At 40.7% G+C, this 12,642-nt stretch overlaps 1 protein-coding gene across 6 annotated transcripts in view; it reads right to left on the reverse strand.

Moving 5' to 3' along the window:
• The window catches only part of NCAM1 (neural cell adhesion molecule 1), a 330,901-nt gene that overhangs the window by 296,002 nt on the left and 22,257 nt on the right, over window positions 1-12,642 (reverse strand). The gene's annotated exons all lie outside the window — the stretch shown is intronic.

Consider the following 12,642-nt stretch of genomic DNA (forward strand, 5'->3'; position numbering starts at 1 on the left):
CTTACATTTTTGATATTTATTTCATATATTTAAATGGCATTTAACAAAGAAAAATCAACCAAAAAAATGAGTTCATAGTGTCATAGGTTCGCCATCACTGGCCTAGAGGGTATCATGCTAATTGAAAAAAATCAAACAGAGAAAGACAAATACCATATCATTTCACTTTTATGTGAAATCTGAAGAACAAAATAAACAATCAAACAAAACTGAAACAGACTTGTAGATGCAGGGAACAAACTAGCAGTTACCAGATGGTGGGGGTCGGGGTGATGGGTGATAAAAGGAATTAAGAACTACAAATTGGTAGTCACAAAATAATCACGGGAATGTAACGTACATAGAGAATATAGTCCATAATCCTATATAATAAACAGCTAATATGCAAATAGACCGAATGGCCGAACAACCGGTCGCTATGATGTACACTGACCACCAGGGGGCAGGCGCTCAATGCAGGAGCTGCCCCCCTGGTGGTCAGTGCACTCCCACAAGGGGAGTGGCCCTCAGCCAGAAGCCCTGAGCCAGGCTCACAGCTGGTGAGTGCAGCGGCGGTGGCGGGAGCCTCTTCTACCCCTGCAGCAGCACTAAGGACGTCCATCTGAGGGCTTAGCCCGCCTAAGCCCTCAGTCAGACATCCCCCAAGGGCTCCCAGACTGCTAGAGGGCGCAGGTTGGGCTGAGGGGATCCCCCTGTCCCCCCCCCCCCCTGCACAGTGCATAAATTCCGTGCATTGAGCCTCTAGTATTTTAATAGCTATGTGTGGTGCCAGATGAGCACTTGCATTATTGGGGGGATCACTTTGTAAATTATATAACTGTCTAATCACTATGCTTACACATGACACTAATAAAAATAATGTTGGATGTCAGCTGTAACTGAAAAAATACAAAAACTACCCGTGCCCAGCATGTGGGTGTTTGGCTCGGCTCTGTGCTTGGTGCTCTCTGCTTCTTTCTCTAAAAGCATTCAACCCGCTGAGACCCATCTACTATTTAAATGACTGCACATGTCTCTAACCTGATCTCTCCTAAGAATACTAGGCTTATATTTCCAGCTGTCTACTCGGCTTTTCTTCCTAAACAGTCCACTTTAACCTCAAGGTCAACTTGCCCGAAGCCAAACTATCACCTTCTAAAAAAATTAAAAAGCCCCCTCTTCCCATCCCTATTTCTGTTGTTAGTGCCATTCTTTCTTCCTGTCACCCCAGCCTGAACCTAAATCATGACCACTCTTCCCTCTGGTCCATATCCAGATCAAGCACCCAGTTCACCTATCGTCCCTCTTCGTGTCTCTTGAATAAACCCCTCCTTTAATTCTCACAATAAAAACTCAAATGCAACCTCCGATCACTCATACATCCCATCTGGTGAGCAAAGCCACCCACAGTTTAACCCTCAGGACCACCCGTTCTTATGACTCGCTGCCACTAAGCTACTGCACACACATTCCCAGCCAGAATGCTTTCCATAATTCAGCTCAGTAACATCTACTTAAATATTTAAGTCCTTTCCATTTTTACCTCTGTCAAAGGCATAAATACATGCAGAATGCAGGAACCAATGAGTCTACCTACATCATACGTAGAAGGAAACGGTGTTTATTAAGAGCTTATTTGGCACTTACCTGCAGGACGCTTTGCTCAGCACCACAGACGATGTGAAGAGTTGCCTCACGCTCAAGCATCTTACAGAAAAATGCATCCCATTTCCAACCAAAATAAGTTACAAACCTCTTGGACAGAAGAATCCTATTATAGGCTCAGTATGGCCTATATCATATAATACATGTATCTGAAAAGGCACATAACACTTGATTGTTTTCTTTAATAAATATTAAACTCACTCTAAAAAACAAGAGCTACCTAATGGGCATCAATTCATTTCATTACAATTCAAATGACCTTTGATCTTTAACCTTCATCTTTATGTCTGAGATGCCTTACTTTTCAAGAGAGATTCTTATCTGAGATGTTTGTGAATTTTGCTTTAAAGAGACAATTTAAATTAGAAGAACATTCACAGATCCTTCAAATTCCTTAGTCCCCAGGTTAACTCTCTCACATGACTCCTCTGAATGATGATGGGATGACAGAACCAGATACAACTGCTCATGGAGCGGCCTGGAGAATCCACAAGCTACAGAGCAGCTCTCGTCGGCGCACCCACTGGCAAGGACTTCCTCTTCTTTCAGGTAAAGAGCTATCCATCAGAGCTCTCTCCCCTCCACTCCCCAGTGTTCTAGGAAAGCAATGCAGTGTTTGCCAACCACGATAAATGTCATTTAAGAATTATTTAACCATCTTCATATTAATCACCCCAGCATTCTCTAATTAATATTTTATTCAGCAGCACCGAGGAAGTATCACATGCCAGGAAATCCATCTCAAATCCATCCCAGCCTGACTTTAAAATGCCACAACATGTTACTGTGGACTGCGGTACGATTAATGGGACTACAACCAAACCAACACCTTTTTTCGGCAATTCAGGGATGAAAGATTATAAACTCCTGGAAAACATAGCATTCCATGGTTCTTTATACACAGAGAATACATGACAAACTTTATCAAAGCGGTGGGGTGGGTCTGGGGGTGTTGACAAACTGTGCATGCAGTGTAAGACAGCACCCTAATACTGTCCTGAAGTTCTTAGGCATGTGGGAGGGGTGCCTTGCCTCTATTCTCAGCTGTCCTCAATACCAGCTCCACAAACAGAAAGCAAAAGTCACCCAGTGTAAGCAGACATAAATAGAAGACATGAGTATTTCCCCTCCTAGAAACAGACACGGATGTTTCCAGATGTGAGGCATTCTTCTTTACACCGGGGCAATCCTCACATGCTCGTATTGAAGAGTTCTTTCAAATATATCCAAACAATATTATTTTAACTATTCTCACAAGAACATCATGCACAAAATCTCAACATTAACAAGAGTGAAGGATAAATATTAACAAGAACCAGGACTTACTAGGATTAAAGCTAGTCTTCATGGTTGCAAGGGAAAAAATGCCTGATGTAATTAAGGGTCTCCCATGACTAAAAAAGCAGCATTTTCACACTGCAGTGTCAATAGCCACCATAAACATCTTTATGTTTAGATTGAAGCCTTATAGACCAATTAAAATTAATAAAGAGATTGAAAATGTATGACTCCATATGACTGTGAAGTCCTTGAGGCTCATAATTGATCCCCATTTCCTAGCATGCTGAATAAACAAGCAATCCAATCTTCTTCTGAATGAACAAAATATTAATAAATATATTAAATGCCATTTACCAATCCTTCCAGGTGACTGTGTCTAAAGATCAGTATAGAGATGGTAACTGAAACTAGAGAGATGAGATTACCCAGAGAAAGTGTAAGGGGTCTGAGAAGAGGACCTAGGAGAGCCCGGGGAACGCTGTTTAAGAGAGGGGCAGAGGAATGTACAATGCCAGTCTTTAATAACTATTAAATAACAGCGTGCCCATCACTTAAAACCTCCTATGAACCAATCCGAACTTCTTTACAAACTTTAGAAATACTCTGCCAATAAGTAAACAGGAGTAAATTACAATGTTTACTATCAACTGTTTTCTGATAAAACTGAGGAGGTCTTTTGTTGGTTTGTTAAATATGCTTTTATTGATTTTAGAGAGAGCAGAGGGGAAAGAGAAACATCAGTGACAGAGAACCATGGATCAGCTGCCTCCTGCACGCCCTCTATGGGGATGTAGCCCACAACTGGCCATGTGCCCCAGCCAGGAATCAAGCCAGCCGCCTCTCCATGCGCGGGAGGACACTCAACCGACTGAGCACACCGGCCAGGGCTGAGGAGGTCGTTTCTATGTCATCTGTTTTCTATGTCATTGGTTGTGCAGTTGAGGCAATTTAGTCTTTAAGACAGTTGAAGACATTACCAACCTTCCTTCATTCAACAAACACTTCTTGCTCGGTGTCGGGCACGATGCTACTCTGAGCAATGCGATGATGACGAAGACACGCGTGCACCTACCTCCACAGAACAGCTTGATGGATGAGACTAACCGTCCCGCAAACATGCCGCTGTAGTTGGATGGGTAAGTACATGATGAATATGCTGGGGGGAATACAGGGATGCTCACATTGCAAAAGTCTGCTTTACACCACTTCACTTTGACTAAAGACCTACGTTAGTACCTGTTTTCGCTATTCTGAAGAGACTTTTTGCTTTTATATATATATATATAAAAAGGCAAAACTAGCATTTGGCATTTGGTTTGCAGGGCGCCTACAGAGGCCCCAAGCACCCCGCGCAGCTTTCCTGGGGAACTGCCCTCAGCGTTTCAGCAGCAAGACAGCACAGCTCTGCACTGTGTCTGTGAGCCTCGGCTTTATCTCCATTTATTTTGTGCCTCCTCAACAAGATGTGTCCTCAGGTAACGGCTTCTTCACGTTACAGGTTTGGGACTCCTGCACCTGGCGCGGGGGAAGCACGCGGGAGGCAGCGCCTAATCCAGAGCTGACCGCTGGAGAACAGCGGGGACGATTTATAAACGGAAAACCAAAGAACTAAATATGAATTTCTAGGCAAAGCGAAAGCGAAGACTGCCTGCGGAGGTAGCACCCCAGCGTCAAGGCCTGGAGGTAAGCACACAAAGGCTGCAGGCTGCATACAGTTTATGGGAGCTGGGGTGGAAGGTGAGGGGTGGGGACGGTGAGCGCTGAGGTTGGAGAGAGAAGCAGAAGTCTGATTTTGAAGGATCTTGTAAGCTACACTAGGGAGTCGCGATTTTATGCTGAAAGCAGTGTCAACAAATAACAATAATAAATGGAGCCACCTTCACACGGAGCCGGAGCTGCCATGCCAGAGAAACTGCCTGGCATGTCTTATGCCTCAAACCTTTGGGATGTTAAAACAGGGCAAATTAACCTTGGGACTGGGCCTAGAGCAACCTTGTGCCCCAAAGAACTGTTTGCAAAGATAACAGGAAAGCCATTATTATGACTACTGGACTGAAAGCTACAAACATTATTTAGAATTAGCATCACTGTTTATGTTATCAGCGCCAGTAGGAAGGCTTTCCTTCCACTACTGTACTACTGATGCCGTTGTTCCCTACCCTTTCTCCTCAACAGCCCTGGCCTTTGTCTTATAATCTGACCATCCCTTGGGCTTCTGCTTGAATCAGTGTGTCCCGAATAGCTTTTCTTTGATTTCAAATAAATGCTTGTTGTCTTTCCTTTGAAAGGCCTTTTTATTTTAATGTTAACAGCAGTAGGCAGCTCTTGTTTTTGAGGCCTACGTGGGAGAGGTCACTTCATCAGATCGCTCAAGTTATAACATAGAGACTACCTTGAACAGTGGTTCTCAACGCATGGTGCCCAGATCAGCAGTCTCCGGAACCCCTGGGAACATGTTGGAAACGTAAGTTCTGAGCCCCATTCAGACCTATAGAATTAGACACACTGGCGGTGGGTCCCAACAATCTGGGTTTTAACAAGCCTTCCAGGTGACTGTGTCTAAAGATCAGTATAAAGATGGTAACTGAAACTAGAGAGTAGATGAGATTACCCAGAGAAAGTGTAAGGGGTCTGAGAAGAGAGCCTAGGAGAGCCCGGGGAACGCTGTTTGAGAGAGGGGCAGAGGAAGAAGACCCGAGAAAAGTAAGACCAAGAGGCCGAATCCAGGTGCTAAGAGGAAAGTCAGGAGAATGTGGGGCTGTGGGAGCCAAAGGCAGATACTAACAAGGTCAAGTCTGTTGATGAGTCAGGTAAGACAAGGACTGAAAAGCATCTCTCTTGAATTTAGCAATGAGAAGGTCATCGGTGTCTTGGGCAAAAACAGTCTTAGTGAGGTGGGAGGGCTTACAACCAGACTACAGAGAGAAAGGAAGGGGACAGGCACTGGAAAAGGCTAAGAGGTAGAGGGAGGATATCTTTAAATAGGAGAAGACTTGGTCGTGTTTAAATGACAGTGAAAAGGAGCCACCAGAGGGAATAACTGGCAGAATCAACTCTCAGGAGGTAGAAGGGATGTGGTGCATGAGATTAGCCTTGGACAGAACCAGATTCACCTCAGCCATTGTCACAGCACGAAGAGGCAAAGATGGGTGTGGGTACCGGTGTCTTTGTAAGTTTGGGGAGAGAATTCTTATTGAAGGGTTTCTATTTCCTCTGTCAAATAAGAGGAAAGGTCATCTGCTGAGTCAGAGGAGCGTGGTGGGGGGCATACATGTAGCATCTAGAGATGGCCCGTATTAGATGGGGCAGAGTTGAAAGCTGGGAAGTGAGCTGGGGGAGTGTGGCACTGATCCAGAGATGATGGTGGCCTACCAGTCGCACAGTGGCAGTGGGAACACAGGTGAATATGTGGGTTACAGAGATATTATGGAGGCAGGGTGACTGAGAGTTGCTGACTGGAATGTGTTTAGATACTGCACAGATGGGACAGGGAGCAGGCTCCTTTGTCCGTGAAAGAGGATAACAGTGGTTCCTGGGACAGCTGAGGAGAAAATATATGTGAAGAGTGTGGACTGGTACTTAAGGAAGTGCAAAACTAACCGTAGCTGTGTAATTATTTTGAACTTTATAGAAGAATACTTTGAATATAATAAGACTCAGATTTATTGAATTTAGTGACTGATTGCATAAATGAACAAATGAATGAGGCTGAGTGAAAATAGAAGTGAACTATATACTTTCTCCAATGTGAATATTAAAGTTATTAGATTAGACAGTGACTTTGCTATTCTTTATTTTTTGGAATGGGAGTGAGGGCTTGCCTCATAAAAATAGGTTTGCAGAATTAGTATGTAAAGAAATGAATCATGCTACCTCTCCTTTACTCCAATCCCACCTCCTTTCCTTGTGAATAAAATCTGATGCTACTTTCCCATCTGAATACCCCGGATACACAGTCGCACTCAACTTCCTGCTCAGCTCCTCTCCCACAGTGTCCAGTCCTCTCTCCATCTTGCCCATCCCGTTGGCTCTACCTGGCACATCCCCCTCCTCCTCTGGGCCTCGCCACCTCCTCCTCATGCTTCAGGACTCAGCATAACTTCATGCTTGCAGGAAGCCTGCCCCACCACCGAGACCCTATTGGGTGCCTTTCTTAGATGCTACTGCAGCACCTAATGACTGTTCTCTTCATTACGCCCCCTGTCTAAATGGGGCACAAGGACTATGTAGTCCATCCACCATTACCTACACTCTCTGAAATGTCGCCTCCCCTCCAGTCCCTGGGCCAGTGCCCTCCTTCCAGCTTTCATGGCCTCCACCTGCACCAGGCCCTACTACCAGCCCCCAGCCTCTAAGCCCAACTCACACGGCCACCTCTCTTCCAAGGGCTTCTCAGGGCTGCCTTGGTTAGCACTTGTCTCTTTTCCCTTCCTTTTTTTCTAACTGCAGCAAATATATAACATAAATTTTGCTATTATAACCATTTTAAGTGTCCAATTCAGTGGCATTAATTATATATTAATTATAATGTTGTGCAACCATCACCATTGTCTATTTGCAAAATCTTTTCATCACCCTGAACAGACACTCAGTACCGATTAGGCAATTAACTTCCTCCATGCCCGGCCTCTTTAATCTACTTCCTGTCAAGGACAGCAACTATTGTCTATCTTTATAAATTTGCCTATTCTAGAAATGTCATAGAAATGGAATCACACAATATTTGTCCTTTTGTGTCTGACTCTTCCACTTAGCATAATGTTTTCAAGGCTCATTCGTGTTGTAACATATATCAGAACTTCATTCCTTTATATAGTTAATATTCCACTGTACATATATACCACATTTTATTTACCCATTCATCTGTTGATAGACACTTGAGTTGTTGCCACCTATTGACTATTGTGAATAATGATGCAATGAACACCAATGTACAAGTATGTGTTTAAGTTCTTTTCTTCAACTTCTTTTCTGTAGATGCCTAGTTGTAAAATTGCTAGGTCATACAGTAATTCTGTGTGTAGCCATTTGAGTGATACCTATGTCTCTTCTGATAAATATAAGTCTCACACCTACATGTAGACCTGAAACGCTGCCTTCCACCATGCCCCACACGTACTCAGTCATCTTTAGGGAACATGCAAAGCCTTGGCCCAGCCAGTGCGAGCGTTCATGGTCCAGCCCTTGTTTCCCTTTTTCCATCTCATCTCCCTGCTATCCTGCGCTCTAGCCATGGCGAATCCCTGTGATTTCCCCATGACTGTGCCTCTGTGCTTGCCAGCTCTGCCCTTTATTTCTTTTCCTTTGCCTGCTCTTTTTGGAAGAAACTGTTCAAGGCTTCCTGGACATGGTCAGGTCTCCCAGAGTACCCTCTAGGCAAACATTAAGCATTCCGAATTGTTCAAAAGGGTAAAATCCACTCTGTCCTCTCTCACCTCACATACCCTGGCATCAACCAGTACTGCATTGTATAAAAGTTCAAGAAAGTCTGAAAACAAACCGTTATTGTCATAAAATTTCAAAGTTCAACAGAATATAGTGGGTTGCCCAAAGGAAGTTTCATCTATTTAGTGTAAAAAATTCAAGTGTGAGTATATTCTGTTGATCAGTAAACCACTACTGAATACCATTTTCAACATTCGTGTGATCACCAATGTTTCAAGAACAGGGATTACATCTTTCTAATTTAAATTTTTCCATTATGACATATAACACACGTAGAATAATGCATAACACCAAAATAGATGCTTTTTTGAATTAACATTATTAAAAAAACAAGTAACCTAACTTAAGAACTATAATATTGTTAGCTTTTCATATAACCTTCCCAAATTACAACACCTTCCCTTCAGACACTTATCTTTAAAAGGGTCTATATCTTTGAACAATGGAGCTCCATCTGAGTTAGGCAACTAAAAGTTTATGACAGAATAAAGCAAAGTTCAATTTTTATACTGTGAGATCTCATGGTATGTCATCAACAAATGTGTTAGGTGATGCTTAGTTCACAAGTCTGTATTTTATACCCTCTTCTGTTTCATCTAGAAAAATAATTACAATTAGTATTAGTAAAATGTCATACTTTTAGGTCTTTGCTAATTTCATTTTGGCTTTCATAGAGTTCACTGGAAAAAAAATTCTGGTTTGCTTATTTATCTTCAGCTGTGTGTGTGTGTGTGTGTGTGTGTGTGAGAGAGCTTTATTAAAATATAATTCACATGCCATACAATTAACCCAGGTAAAGTGTTCAATCAGTGATTTTTAGTATATTCACAAAGTTTGCAACCATTGCCACAATTAATTTAAAAATATTTCATCACCCTGATAAAAACCTCCTTACCCACTAGAAATTAGTTCCCATTTCACTCTAACCTCCTAGCCCTAGGCAACCACTAATCCATTTTCTGTCTCTATGGATTTTCCTATTCTGGACATTGAATATAAGTGGAATCATATAACAGGCTTCTTTCACTTAATGCTTTTAAGGTTCATCCAGGTTGTAGAATGTCTCAGTACTTCATCCTTTTTAGTTCTTAATCATATTTCATTGTATGGATATACTGTGTTTCATTTATCTATTCATCAGTTAATGGGCCATTGGATTATTTCTATTTTTTGCTATTATTATAATGCTGCTATGAACATTCATGTACAAGTTTTTATACATGAATTTTTTTTTTATAAAGATGTATGTTTTCACACCTGGAGTAATGAAATTGCTGGTTCACATGGTAACTCTGTTTAAGATCTATTAGGCTGTTTTCCAAAGGAGCTGCACCATTTTACTGCCCACCAGCAGTGTATGAGGTTTGCAATGCCTTCCCATTATTGCTAACCCTTGTTATTATCTGTCTTTTTTATTAGAGCCATCCTAGTGGGTGTGAAGGGGTATCTCATTGTGGTTTTGATGTATATTTCCCTGAGGGCAAATGGTGGAGCATCTTTCCCTGTGCTTATTAGCCATTGTATGTGTTGGCTCTATATTTTTTATAGCTACCCTTCATCAGATTGAGGAAATACTTTATATTCCCAGTTTATTATGTATTTTATCATGAATGAATGTTGCATTTTATCAATGCTGTTTCTGCCTCTAGTGAGATGCTAATGTGCTTTTTGATACCAGTTGTTTATGTGGGTAAATAATTTTTCATACTTATGAAATCTATGTATTTTTATTAAAAGGTTCAAATTTAAATTAACCATAAACTCTAAAAAATTATTACTGTAATAAAAATTGTGGATTAGCATATTAGTAATATATTTATTTTGAAAGAAAATTAACTATGAATTTTACCCAGGGTCTCTTTTGAATGGCAGAAACCCTGGTGTGTGTGTTTTCCTCTACCAGTCTGATTTTTGTGGTCCTACCTTTTTAAACTACATCTTGGCTATGTCTCTTCTTTATAACAGTAGCCCAAATATACACTAAAAGTCTGTGAATGCTATGCATAAGTCCAAGGTAAACACAACACATGAATATTGCAGAAAGCAATTCAAATAAAATATAAATGGTATCATCAGAGGATCTGTGTTCAGCTGTCAGATAACCAAATCCATGCAATATTAAAGAGGGCATTGAAACGTAGGTACACTGACCGATAAATACATACCCAGGCCAAGCGGCTTTAGTAAAACCCGTGTACAACCCTTTAGATCAGTTAACTACCTTCCAGCATTTTAACAAAAGCATTTGGAACAATGGGCTTGGTCTCCATGATTACACATATTCATTTTACCAAAATATGTGCACACAGAAAATAGCACATTCCTTCCCTTGTAAAATTCAAAATCTACTTAATGCCACATACTGTGGAGGATTTTTAAAGATGTTAAAAACACGTGAAGGATATTAGACCAGTTCGAAGCAACAGAACTTCAGAATAACTAACGTGCATGCTGAGCTTTTGGAAGCTCTACTGGCTCGGAGGCTGGTGCCAGGCAGAACCAGCAAGAACCAGATCAGGAAGAGTGGTTGTGAAGATGTGTTTACCACGGTAGAAGAGAAACATGTTAAAAGTAGCTCATCTTACAAGATCTTACTAAAAGAAACCTCAATGACATTGAGCATATTTCTGCTGTTCTACTCCCAATGTTTAAATTCAACCTCTAAGTCTTAAAATACAATGAAGCAAAAAAAAAAAAATTACATCATAAAAGATAATTTCAAATATATTATTTAAAATCAACTTAGGGGGCAAATTATATCTGCAAGGTATTAACCTTATTAGGTATTAAATCACATATTTCCTCAAAAATACTGCTACATAATTTACTTAATTTTATAGTGTGTGTCTCCACCGTACTTCCCACAACACAAACTACTAAGATTCGGGGAGGAGGGGGGAGTTCAAGTTTAATTCTCCTTAGATCTTCAACATTGCATATATTGCCAGAATTTCAAATGAACTCTTTTTCGATAGAAAACAAGAAAAGGTGCTTATGAAATTACAGAGCTCTGAGCAGGAACATAGATTGCATCCTAGGAAGATGAGCCACTGCCCTCCTCACCCCAACATTCAAGATCCTAACACACTGGGATTGCACCCCACGAAAAGCAGTGTCCTAAAGGGACTCTTCCTCCATAAACACTGCACTGGCTCTCCAGTATTCAGCTTTTCCACTTGAATGAAATAAAAACCCTCTGAGAACAACAATTACAATCCCCCCATTTTTTTCCTCAGGCGCACTATTGGATTTCTTAGTGCCGGCACAATGCAAATAAGGCAGGCTTCCTTTCACAGCGTGATTAATATGCAAAGACAGCCTGCTTTTTTAGTAGGATGTGAAGAACCACCAACAAGCTTTTCTAAACCCAGAGGTTTCCACAATTATTTGCACTGTTTATTTTTAAACAGAAGATTACACAATAACACCAAGTGCTGTAGCTCTAATTTGCCAGTATTTTGTAAATAATGACAATTTAGATTTTTAAATCCGTTGTATCATACTTAAAGTATGGTCTGCTATTGATTTCGATATATCAAATTTTCCCCCAAATCTTGGAAACTCAGTTCTATGAAACAAGATCAAAGCTATACTTTCTTTTTTAAGAAATTACACTTCATTTTTAAATAGCAAGTGATCTGTCTGGCACATATTGGAAAACTTAGGATTTAAAAGAAAATATTATAAATTCAAAATAAGACCAAGAAATTACATTTCAATGGTAATCCATCATATATATATATATATATATATATATATATATAATCTTTAAATTCCATATAAAGCTATGTTTTGATAGAAAATCAAATAAAATTTGTTCAATGAAACAATGCTACAAAGAAAATGGGATATTTGTACCACAGTTTACATACATATGCACATTTAATCTCAATAAAATAATTTAGGAAGTATTTCTAATCAAGAAATTTTTACCAAGGTATCCAAGAAAATGCAAACCTGCCAGATATGATATTTGATTTTTCCTAATAGAAATTTCCCTTGTGTTATCATTACTTTAGTCCCACCTTCACCCACAAAGTTCCAATCACACAACTACCAGACATTTCCACCTAATAATAACACACACACACACACACACACACACACACATTGATTGATTGATTTCAGAGAGGAAAGGAGGAGAGAAAGTTAGAAATATCAATGATGAAAGAGAATCATTGATCGGCTGCCCCTTGCATGCCCCACACTGGGGATCAAGCCCACAATCTGGTCATGTGCCCTGACTGAAAATAGAACCTCCACCTCCTGGGT

Source organism: Myotis nattereri (assembly GCF_964212035.1).
Source record: "Myotis nattereri genome assembly, chromosome: 9".
In the NCBI taxonomy this organism is placed as follows: domain Eukaryota; kingdom Metazoa; phylum Chordata; class Mammalia; order Chiroptera; family Vespertilionidae; genus Myotis; species Myotis nattereri.